Genomic DNA, 12918 nt, shown 5'->3' with positions numbered 1-12918 from the left:
GAAAGTGCCTGTAGCCTTGAACGCAGGTTTGAGTTTAGCAGAGTCCAAACGTGTTTCAGAAAAGATGATACAGTTTCTGTGGACTATAAACTATACTGCAGAGATGGCAGAAGTGAGAGAACTTACTGGTAAAAAAGCTTTGGACCCAAACCTGTTACGCAGTCATTTTTCTTATACAGCATCATCACCTGCTGACACCTGTGTGAGAAACTTAAACATGGCTTGACCCTGTGAGCCATCACTGATGGTGATAAACAACCTCTATGATGGAAGAAAACTCTCTCAAGCCAATCAATCTTGTGGGAGATGCTCTAGGAAGCGTGGGATAAAATCTCATCAGATAACCTTGAAAAACTGACAGCTAGATTGCTCAAGGTTTACCAGTCTGTAATCACTACAAAAGCTGTTTTTTTTTCATCTATCTATCTCTCTATCTGAAAATTCACATTTCTAATGTATAACTGGTTTGCCTCCTTGGACAAACTGGCTATTGATTGCTGAGAAACTATAACTAGGCCTTTTTCACTTCGATGAGGTAACATTGTGATGGTAAATGTCAGAGAAATGTCAAAGCCTTCTGGACTCAGATTAAAAGCGATGCCCACAGGTCAGATGGAAGTCAACCATTACTGTGGCACGTCGTACACTGCATACACATTACTCTGCTAAGTCAGCAAAAGAGACTGTTTGGGAATTAAGCGTGACTCTGCAGAAGTGTTGGGGAGTAATGGAATACATGTACCGGTGTATTTAAAATACAGAAAAATGAGTAACTGTATTCTATTACAGTTACCGTTTAAAAAGGTGGTATTCAGAATACAGTTACTTCGTTGAAATACATGGATTACACGGCGGTCTTTTCCTGTTTCATATGTTAGGCTATGCTCTCTCTATTTTTGGTAATTCCACGGCAGTGGAAACCCAAACAAAACATGAGGCTCTAATATCTGTGTCTCAATCTCGCGGCCCATGTCACCCCTACTTGCAGCAGCATAATGATGTGAAGAAATAGTATTTTAAAATGTATTGTTCAAAACATTATTTAATATGAAAGCAATAGGCAAAGTGTTAGCATGTATGAAGCATGTAAATATAATAATAACCATCCATTCGCTTCCGCTTATCCTTTTCAGGGTCGCGGGGGGCGCTGGAGCCTACCCCAGCTGTCATAGGGCGAGAGGCGGGGTACACCCTGGACAGGTCGCCAATCTGTCGCAGGGCCAACACACAGGGACAGACAACCATTCGCACTCACATTCACTCGCACATTCACACCTAGTGGCAATTTGGATTATCCAATTAACCTATCCCCACAAGCTGCATGTCTTTGGACGGTGGGAGGAAGCCGGAGTACCCGGAGGGAACCCACACAAACACGGGGAGAACATGCAAACTCCACACAGAAAGACCTGATGTTGGAATTGAACTCAGGACCTTCTTGCTGTGCGGCAACAGTGCTAACCACCGTGCTGCCCATATAATAATAACCACTGCAGCCAAGAAGAGAGCCTGACGAGCCCAGTTGTAAGTAAGCTGTTAAGACTCGACTGTACACTGTGTTCGTGTTTTCCTCCAAAAACAATAAGTTCTGTTGGAGCAGCCTTTCAATGCCTCTCTCTGTCTCTCGCTAGCAAAGTTGACCCAGACAACAAAGTAAAGCTAGTTTTCGGCTGCGAGCCCGACACGAACCCAACGTATTAGCCAGAGGAATACATTTGAAAAGTAACCTTCCCAACACTGCTCGGCAGATATTTTCTTGTCATGCCACGACCAAAGCAAACTAGAGGACTCAGTTTTAAGGATTTTATTAAAAATCCTACATCCCACAAGTGGATTCTGAGGAGCAAAAAACAGCAACCAACAAACAAACGAGAGTGAGCCATGATATTCCTGGGCTAGACTTTTAAAGTGTCAACCCTGGATTGAGTTTATACTGTTCTCCAAGTCAAATATAATGTGAAGAACATAATTAAAATTGAATCTTTGAGGTTCTACTCATAGCAGCTGAGCTGGTCTCATGAAACTCTAAGTGATGATGATGATGTAGAAGTAAAAAAGAAAAGTAAGCTTCCTGTATGGACCCAATAATTTCTCACATTGAGAGAACATGATGGAACATGAACATGACAACAAAGACTCTTGCATGTCTCTAAAATTGATTTAACACATATTCACCCAAACACAATAGGTCATGGTTCTGGGTCATTTTGACCCAGCTTTTTGAGTTTCTTGTGTTTTGGTGTCATTTAGTATTATGGTTTGTATTATATTAGGTCTGATTTCAATTCAATTTTGGGGAAACCTGCGGTCAGCTGAGACTGAAGAAGTCACTTGGATGAGTGACTGAAAGCACTACGTCCAGATGAACAGAATCAACTTTTGAGATTTACTTACCTGGGTGATTGAGCATGCATCAAGACATTTTCAGATGATGTAGAGCAGACATTTTAAAGCAGTTCACTCACACGTGGTAAAAATGGTCCATTATGTTCCTTCCTGTTCCTTATGGTGATGGGCAGATTTTAAAAAGGCTCTTTAAAACCTCACCAAACCAAAAAGGAGGAGTCGGAGGAGTTTATTTGAACCAAATAGCACAGATGTGTTCTATTAAGATACACCTCGAGGTCAGTTTACAAGTTTATACCTGCTGTTATTCTAAGTCATATACTTAGTCTTAGTTTAACTTTGTAACACTTACAAGATTTACAGTGGCTTGCAAAAGTATTCGGCCCCCTTGAACTTTTCCACATTTTGTCACATTACAGCCACAAACATGAATCAATTTTATTGGAATTCCACGTGAAAGATCAACACAAAGTGGTGTACACGTGAGAAGTGGAACGAAAATCATGCATGATTCCAAACATTTTTACAAATAAATAACTGCAAAGTGGGGTGTGCGTAATTATTCAGGCCCCTTTGGACTGAGTGCACACTGTAACAAAAGTCAGTAAAATATACAGCAAAACACCATCAAATTCCAACGGTAATGGAGCGTAAAACCAAAAAATTCCTTTTACTGTATTAAATAGATTGAATAACCGTTAATTGTGAGACTGGATAAAACTTTGTTTTTTACTGTAATAAAATGTTGAAATTATAAATATTTTCTGTGAAAAAAATAAATATGCATACATTTTACAATTAAATATTGTAATGTTGAAAATGTCTGAAAAACTTAGATTTTACGGTATTATTTGAGTAAAACTACATCTTTTGGGGTTGTGCACATTGGAATTCACAGTATAAAGCTGTAGATTTTTAAGCAAACAAAAACATTCATTTTTACAGAAGCAAGATGTTAAAAAATAGGGTCCACCGTAATAATACAACCAGTAAATACCATTTAAAAAAAAAAAAGCAAATATCAGCAGTGAAAGACAATAAAATTGATAGTATTTTTTTTTATTTTAAAATTCAGATACTGATATACAGATTAAAAGTTAGGCCTGCAGTATATCATTGTTAACCTACTGATAAAAAAAAAATCAACAGCAAAAGAAGATGTTAAAAATAAAGTTCATGGTTGTGAATAAAATTGATTTCAATAATCTTTTTTAATTATTATTTTAAAACAACTTTATGTTGTTGTGTTTCACGCCATATTATCAGACCACCTTAAGTGGGTCCGCCTTAAATTTTGAGTTTGTGTGATCACTGTTAATTGGTAGCTAATCTGCTGGTAAACTGTGTACAGACGTTTTACGTTCGAATTGCAGAGAAAAAAAAATTCTGGTAGCAACATTGTGCAGTATGAGCGAACCATTTCACCAAAAAAAGGGGAAGCAAGGCAAGACGTGGCTGCAGCGGTCTGCAGACGTGACTTCTGATCAAATCCGAACCTCCTCCTAAAGAAACAAAGAGCGGAATTACATTGCGGGATGACGTCACCTGAAAATGACCAATGGCGCGCTGCTGAGCTGTGTGCCAACCGCTCTTTTTCTCATGCAGGAGACTCAAGTTGGCTTCGCTAACGGACACAGTTTTGAACTGTATATTAGCGCCATTTATTGCTGCTTGGACCACAGCATCTTCGGAATTTGTAGACATCCTGGCAGCTTACAATTAGTTCGAGGTGAGGTGAGTACATGCAACTTCAAGTTATCTCTGTTATAAAAATCCACCAGCCCAGCATTTATAGATAATTTTAGCAGTTCATTTTTTATGAGTGAGGTTGTGAATTTTGTTAGCATTTGTGAGTTGAGTTAGCATTACTGTCGTGAGGGAAGCATTGCTCTGGATTAGTTTCTGTGTTTGGCGTGCTTTATTCGCTAGGGAGGAATTACCAAAGTACATGGAGTTATGTTAACCTGTAATTTCTGTGGTAAGGTAGTTCAGTCATCAAGGGGCTACGTGCTTCATTGTAAACTGCATCGGAATGAGCCAGGTTGTTTCTTTCGGTATATTGAAGCAGGCTGCAAGCAGACATACACCAGGTATGGCGCGTTTAAGGCTCATTTTTACCGAAGACACTCTGCCCCCACCCATGTCACTGGTGTGGCGGTGGTTTCTTTGTTTACATGTGCAATGGCGATGTGTGAACGTCAGTGTCAGAACTCTAAAGAGTTAATAGCTCATCTGAAGAGCCATATTGTGGAAGGACACGTGGTCACTTGTCCAGTAAGAGGATGCACAAATACCTTTAGAGTTAAATCATCTTTTACTGCTCACATGTAACATAAACACAGAGTTTTCAGACATGTGAGCATTGGTGATTTATATAGAGAGTCTGCATGTCAATCATCGGTTCCAACCACATCAGATGACTTTGTACCCTTGATTTCCGAGCCTGCTGCACAGTCTATTACAGATGAAGATAACATGGAAATGCCCCCTGAATTCTGTGATCTTTTTCTGAGAAACGTTTCACTATTCTACTTAAAATTGCAGGGTCAGTTTCTACTGCCTGCTTCAACCATACAGAACATTGTGGAGGAAATGCAGAACATACATGAGTTGGGACAGACATACAGTTTGGGTAAACTTGCATCACTGTTAAAAGATGACACATCATTATCAGAGGAGGACATCAACAAAGTCTGCGAGTCTGTCAAAAGCTATGATCTTTTTTCTGCATGTCATACCGGGCCATTGACGACAGTGCACTCCAGAGCTCAGACCTTTAAAAAAGCCTTCAACTATGTGGAACCAAAGAAAATATTTTTAGGGAGAGATGAAAACAGAAAAGATAGGCTTGCCTATTATGTGCCTTTAAGAGAGACTTTGAGATGTCTGCTAGAGTCTGATCTGTGGCAGAAATCAGAAGAGCCCTCTACTGAGCCTCCTGCTGATGTTCTGTGTGACATAAGTGATAGTAAGCTGTTTAAATCAAATGATTTTTTTGGTCAAAACCCATCATGTCTCAAGCTAGTACTCTACCAGGATGCCTTTGAAGTCGTTAACCCTTTAGGCTCTGCAAGGACAAAACACAAGGTATTAGCTGTATATGCATCAGTGGCAAACTTGCCACTTCATGTACGCTCAGACACAGATCACATGTCTCTTGTTTTACTGTGCAGGGAGAAAGATTTTAAAGAGTTTGGTCATGCTAATGTGTTCTCTGAATTACTGGCAGACTTGAAAGAATTGGAGGACAGTGGGATTGTTGCATCAGATGAAACTAGAGTCAAAGAAACTTTGTTTTGCATTGCTGGTGATAATCTGGGTTCTCACTGTATTGGTGGCTTCACTGAAAACTTTAGTTCTTCAAAGTACTTCTGCAGGTACTGCCTGATAACGAAATCTGAATTTCAGGGTGCTGACCCAAATCTGTGTGGACCAGAACGTACCAAAGAGAACTAAAACTCTGCTGTTGATCGCCTCCAGATTGACAATACACCAGACGTCGAAGGAGTGAAGTTCAGGTCAGTGTTCAATTCACTGAAATACTTCAACGTTTGTATGCCAGGCTTGCCACCATGTCTAGGTCATGATATCTTTGAGGGAGTTTTGGCTTATGATGTGGCACTGTCTCTAAATCTTATTTTGTCTTTATTATGATTAAAAAGGTTTGTTTTGTTCCTGCCCTTTTCAGACACTGAATTTGAGCAGAAACCATAAGGATACTCAAAGGACCTGTGACTTTCAGGAAATGGTGAGATTTCAGGTCATAATCTTTTTTTCTTTTTTTCCCCATTAAATTCATTTTCCTTTTTCCCTTTACAATATTGCTGTTTTGTTTTTGTAAACAGCATCGAATGAGAGGGACAGATGAAACGGTTTCAAGACAATGGCAGGAAAAACATGCTGAAGATTGAAACAAACCTTGGCTGGAAATATTTGGTATGTGTTTTACCGTAAATCAAATTGTTGAAAAACATTCAGCTACACTGCAACACAGGGAAACTTGATTTGCACTTATTTTGTTACTTTAATTTCTTGTCTCATTATTTTTGTCAGTTATTATTGTTTATGGTGTATGCCCTTCTTGTTTTCTTTCTTAATGCAGAAGGTATCTAGCCAGTCCACAATGAAAGCTTCGTTGCACCTCATGAGTCTTCTGGCAGAAATGATGGCACCTGTATTCTTTGGTTTCCCTAAACATCACACCCTGCCTGTTTATACGAGGCTCTTCAATTAAGTCTGCACCCAAAGATTCAATAAGAGGTAAGCAGTGGTATTATTCAAGTTTTGCTAAAGAAAGCTGGACAGGAGACACTAATCTTAATCAGCCGAGCTCAGGTTCATGTCTAGGTGAGCAGTTTCATACGCTACAAAATGTAGATTGAATGATAGGTCTCATCACCATGCATTCAGCCATTAACTTCAAGTTCTCTGATAAATCAATAGGAAACTTAAATACGTTTTCCAACAAATTATGATTGTGATTAGGGCTGCGTTGTCTATATATCACTTTTACATAAGTAGATTTAAAGGATAACTATTGTCAAAATGCAACCTGGGCTGTTTTTTTCTTTTTACTGTATTGATTTTGATGCGCTCAAATTTATGCCCCGGCCCCCTAGTATTCCCATTCACTGGCTATTGACCACAAAACAAAATCATGGTCAATCTCAAAAACGGCTCGTTTGTCGTAATTATGCTTTTAGATATATGTTTGTCTTGTTTACAGTAAAAAAAAAAAACAGCCCAGGTTGCATTTTGACAATAGCTATCCTTTAAGAACTGTATATTTTACACTTAAGAAATCATTTATCATTAGATCTGTTTTTGGCAGCACGTTTTGTTCGTTTCTGTGCATTTTGCTCAAGCACTGATCAAACTTTGTCCATTTTTTGCTGCAGAGGGGATCCTGCCAATCCAAAGTGAACTCCTGATGGACATTGAAGTACTCCTGCAGAGCTTGTATCTTCGACACCATGCGCATTAGAAACTCCACTGAGTCCTTTCCTTCACCAAGGCAGGACCCAGTGACTCATTACTGTTGATAGGTCAGGGGCAGGTAATATTTTGTTTCATGTTTATTCATTCCTGGATTACCAGCCATATATATGGACACATGCTGTATTCTCAAGATCTATGCTGTTTTGTAGGAATATTGAAAATGATATGTTTAGTCTGTTTTCAAATGGTATGTCAAATTTTCTCATTGTTTATCAGTAATATTCACTACCTTGGTTATATATGAGCATCTTTAGATTTTTCTATATTTAGCGGTTGCAAATGTAAAATGTACGGTAAACCATTTATGTTCCTCATATTGTACTGTATTTTTAGTGGTAAAATACCGGCAGCTGTGGTTGCCAGGAATTTACCGTAAAATGTATCTGGTCAAAATAAAATGCTGTAATTTGTTATACAATTTCACTGTGTTTTTTACTGTCAAAGGTTTTAATAAGGTTTAACATATTTCTGTTATTTTTACAGTTATTTACAATAATAGGGTCTATCCTATTACTGTTAAATTAACAACAAATTACTGTAAATATTATTATATTATAACCTTTTTTTTACTGCAAATATCCGTAAAAAGCTATGGAAAGTTGCATTTTTTACATTAAATTGCTGTATAATTGACAAATATATTTGTTTTTTTCTATCATGATTTTGGTAAAATAATACATTGTCTACCTTAAAATTTAGGGTTACAAAACCAGTATACCGTATTGTCTTTTACAGATTCCACATTTTTTTCACGGTATATTCCTGGCAACCACAGCTGCCGGTATTTTACCGTAAAGTTGACAGATTTTTTTTTTTACAGTGCAGTCAGTTGCCCATAGACATTGCCTGATGAGTGCTAATGACTAAATAGAGTGCACCTGTGTGTAATCTAATGTCAGCACAAATACAGCTGCTCTGTGACGGCCTTAGAGGTTGTCTAAGAGAATATTCAATTCAATTCAATTCAATTCAATTTTATTTATATAGCGCCAAATCACAACAAATGTCACCTCAAGGCGCTTTTTATTGGGAGCAACAACACCATGAAGTCCAAAGGACACACCAGACAGGTCAGGGATAAAGTTACTGAGAAATTTAAAGCAGGCTTAGGCTACAAAAAGATTTCCCAAGCCTTGAACATCCCACGGAGCACTGTTCAAGCCATCATTCAGAAATGGAAGGAGTATGGCACAACTGTAAACCTACCAAGACAAGGCCGTCCACCTAAACTCACAGGCCAAACAAGGAGAGCGCTGATGAGAAATGCAGCCAAGAGGCCCATGGTGACTCTGGACGAGCTGCAGAGATCTACAGCTCAGGTGGGGGAATCTGTCCATAGGACAACTATTAGTCGTGCACTGCACAAAGTTGGCCTTTATGGAAGAGTGGCAAGAAGAAAGCCATTGTTAACAGAAAACCATAAGAAGTCCCGTTTGCAGTTTGCCACAAGCCATGTGGGGGACACAGCAAACGTGGAAGAAGCTGCTCTGGTCAGATGAGACCAAAATGGAACTTTTTGGCCAAAATGCAAAACTAACACTGCACATGACTCTGAACACACCATCCCCACTGTCAAATATGTTGGTGGCAGCATCATGCTCTGGGAGTGCTTCTCTTCAGCAGGGACAGGGAAGCTGGTCAGAGTTGATGGGAAGATGGATGGAGCCAAATACAGGGCAATCTTGGAAGAAAACCTCTTGGAGTCTGCAAAAGACTTGAGACTGGGGCAGAGGTTCACCTTCCAGCAGGACAACGACCCTAAACATAAAGCCAGGGCAACAATGGAATGGTTTAAAACAAAACATATCCATGTGTTAGAATGGCCCAGTCAAAGTCCAGATCTAAATCCAATCGAGAATCTGTGGCAAGATCTGAAAACTGCTGTTCACAAACGCTGTCCATCTAATCTGACTGAGCTGGAGCTGTTTTGCAAAGAAGAATGGGCAAAGATTTCAGTCTGTAGATGTGCAAAGCTGGTAGAGACATACCCTAAAAGACTGGCAGCTGTAATTGCAGCAAAAGGTGGTTCTACAAAGTATTGACTCAGGGGGCTGAATAATTACGCACACCCCACTTTGCAGTTATTTATTTGTAAAAAATGTTTGGAATCATGTATGATTTTCGTTCCACTTCTCACGTGTGCACCACTTTGTGTTGGTCTTTCACGTGGAATTCCAATAAAATTGATTCATGTTTGTGGCTGTAATGTGACAAAATGTGGAAAAGTTCAAGGGGGACGAATACTTTTGCAAGCCACTGTATAGTGACCAGTTTAGGGTTAGTACTTGGTCTCCGATTAGGTTCACACCTTTTTCTTCTTTCCACTGCTCCCTTTGGGGCCCCACGGAGATTCATTTTCCTCTATCACACCAACCTTCTGCATGTTCTTCACACTACATCCATGCACTTTCTCTGTGGTCTTCCTTTTTTCCTTCTGCCTGGCAGCTCAGTATTCAAACTCCTTTGACTGGTGCGTCTAGGATTCCTCTTCTGTATAAACAATGTCAGCCTTGCCTCTCTATCTTTGTCTCCAAAGCCTTCAATCTGAGCTGTCCCTCTGATAGTCTAAATTTAATTGAATTGAAGTTTCCTCAATGTGCTTTATATTGTAAGACAAAGATCCTACAGTGAAGAACGGTTTAAATTGGATTTTGAATTCCACAGGGATGTAATATTGTACGGCCTGCATTACAATATAAAGCTCCTCGAGGCAACTGTTGTTGTGATTTGCCTCTGTATAAATAAAACTGAACTGAATTTAATTTAATTGAAGAGGGAGTCAGTGAAGAGAAGCCGATATTGTCCTTAGTCTCTGTCAGGACTCTTGCACCTGTATTTTGGATCAAATGAAAGCTTTTCTAATGTTGTCCATCCTAGTAACTCTTAAAAAACCTGCCAACCTCCATCCTGGCTCTTTGGCATTTCTTTTTAACCTGGCTTTAACCTCTCTGTTCTTGAAAACTGGCACACTTCTTCTTTATTCTTTAGGTATCCTCTAGCACTCCAAGCTTTTGCTCAAAAGTCTGGTTAAAAAGTCCACTGCCCTCACTCCAAGACATCACCAAAACCATCACCATGCTGGTGCTGATGGTGATGTCTTCATGGCAACTGCTGTTGTGATTTGGTGCTACGTAAATATAATTGAATTGAATTGAAAAACACCATTAATCCTCTTCTTTCTTCTTTCTTACCAATCCTACGCAGTTCCTCATGTACAAGCTTTCCTCCATCCATCCTCCTCCTAATTTTCTTTATTCATGAGCTCCTCAAAGTACTTCTTCCTTCTTCTTAACTTGCTGTCTTCATTCAATACATTTCAAAACATCTTTATTGTTAATCACCCTAACTTCCTTTCCACCATGACCTCCTTCCATCGTATCAACACAGTTTCTTTGCTTCTTCCCTAGGGTTCAACCTCAAATACAACAAACTATGAGCCATGTCTTTTGCCTACTTTCTCTTTGCTGTAGGCCTTCATTCTAAGTACTCCTGTCTACTTTCTTCACCTCTGTGCCTATCCTAGATTTTCTTTGGTTTCTTTGGTCTTTTCCTGTGCTTCTTTATTTCACAACCAGGTGTCCGTGTCGTCTTTCCTCTGTCCAGAGGATACACCTTCTTGGCAGTTCCCCTGTAATCTGCCAGCTTTTCCCTACCACTCCATAGCCTGTCTCAACTCCTCCCAGAACCCTGGACAACGTTCTTCCTTCTTCTTCTTCAACCATTTAATTCTTGGCCCTGCTGTCACCTGCTTCCTGTTTTTGATGTCCAACATCATTCTAACATCCTACCAATTCTCCTTTGAGGCTGCCTTGTCTCGTTTTGCTTTCAAATTGCACCTTATGCATGAGCCCAGTACGTGGACTTTTCTCCACTTCATATCTCATCCTATGTTCCTCCGTCTTCTTAAAGTACATGTTCACCACAGCTGTTTCCACCCTTTTCAGAAAGTCCACCACCAACTAGCCTTCTGCCTTTCTCCCCTTAACACAATACCTGCATACCTGTATACACATCCACTGAAGTCTGCTCCAATCACCCCACTGGGAACATTCTACTGCTTCATTTAACTTCAGAATTCATCCATGTTTTCAAACTGACATCCAGTTTGTGGGTCACTGACAACAACCAGCTTCAAAGCTCCACACCACTTTTCACATACTCTTACTTTAAGATTACCACTACTCGATTTCTCTGCCCATCTTGTTCTACCATGGCAGTGGTTCCCAAACCTTTTTTGCTGATTTGATCAGAGTTGTGCCAAGGTCGGTATCACCAACAAAATGTGTTCCCCCTGCGTCGCGAGCATTCGCCGGGCATGAAGTGCGGATCCAGTTTATGCTGCCCCCATTACAGACAATTAGACATAGAAGTAGTGATGTTTTAGTTTTGTGAAAAAGTGAAAAATGAGTGTCGTTACATTACCATTCAGTTTAAGGGTTACAACAGTAAATTATATATTTATTGTTCTCACGTGGTATCAGATGGGATTATTTTAACAAACGAAGGACATTTTGCCAAATCATTCATACTGTACAAATAATGTAAATATGACGGTGTATCACAAAAGATTGATATCAAACTGATCACTTGACCCATATTACGTTACTTGCTCTTCGAGTAAATCAACAAACGGCAAAATGAAAAGCCGAACATCAACAATGCTGTTTCTTTAGAGAGTCTTAGCTGACATGTGTGTTTCAGTTGTTTCCCTCCACGGCTAAATAAATCGGTTTCAGTAATGCACTGATATGCAAGAGTGGACATAAGGAGCTTCTTTCAAAGAAAAAACTCAGGTAGATGTTATTTTATATATTATGCTTTGTATGTTGTTCAGTATATTTCTATGCAAAACAAGAGGAGTTTCAATACACAGCAGTATATTCACAGTTTAAATCAGATATTTATATACACTTTAGGGAAAAAAACAAAAAAAAAATTTTTTTTTACTGTTAAACATCAATTTAGAGTAAACTTGTTTTGTTTTAGATAAATAACTATTGAAATATCTTTTGAATTAGTTAAATGTCAGAATAAAGAGAGACAGAGCTTCTATTTTTTATCACTTTGATCAAATGTAGGAGTACATATACACTAAGTTTATTGTTAATTAATAAGAAAACTCCAGACGTTTCCATTCTGAGCTGAAGAAGCTTCTGATTGGTTAGTAGAGTCATGTGAGTAAATTGGTGGCACAGCTGTGGATGCATATAAGGCAAAACACAGAGTCTGTTTCTGTGACATGGGAAAATCAAGAGATGTCAACCAAAACACCAGGAACAGAATTGTGGAGCTCCATAAGTGTGGCTCAGTTTGAATACAATTTGGTGCCATTTACAATTAAGAAATACAGACAGTTTCTCTCTTTACTCTTAAAGTTAACAAATATGTTTTTATATTTATCAATCTAAAAAAAATAAACATTTAGTCTGATTTGATGTTACAATTAAAAAAGTGTTTTTATCTGAAGAGTTTGTAAATATCTGGTTTCAACTGTATATTTGATGATGTTGGTGTTTGGCTTGATTGTCAGCACAAAGAGAGAGAGAGAGAGAGAGAGAGAGAGAGAGAGAGAGA

The 12918-nt window shown here is 39.0% G+C and overlaps 1 long non-coding RNA gene across 3 annotated transcripts; it reads left to right on the top strand.

The window, feature by feature from the left end:
- Positions 1 to 3681: 3681 nt before the first annotated feature.
- LOC146525122 (uncharacterized) lies at positions 3682 to 8163 on the top strand. 3 transcript variants are annotated; one of them, XR_014874761.1, is made up of 3 exons: positions 3682 to 6282; positions 6449 to 6606; positions 7245 to 8163. It is a non-coding gene; the product is annotated as an uncharacterized LOC146525122 (long non-coding RNA). The 3 variants fall into 3 exon arrangements; XR_014874762.1 differs by lacking the exon at positions 7245 to 8163 and having other exon boundaries at positions 3682 to 4080; positions 5755 to 6282; positions 6449 to 6838; XR_014874763.1 differs by lacking the exon at positions 7245 to 8163 and having other exon boundaries at positions 3682 to 5864; positions 6035 to 6282; positions 6449 to 6838.
- The last annotated feature ends 4755 nt before the right edge of the window (positions 8164 to 12918 follow it).

This window comes from Neolamprologus multifasciatus, chromosome 1 (assembly GCF_963576455.1).
Source record: "Neolamprologus multifasciatus chromosome 1, fNeoMul1.2, whole genome shotgun sequence".
In the NCBI taxonomy this organism is placed as follows: Eukaryota; Metazoa; Chordata; class Actinopteri; order Cichliformes; family Cichlidae; genus Neolamprologus; species Neolamprologus multifasciatus.
Note: the sequence above shows the minus strand (reverse complement) of the source record. Positions and strands in the feature narration are given on the sequence as shown.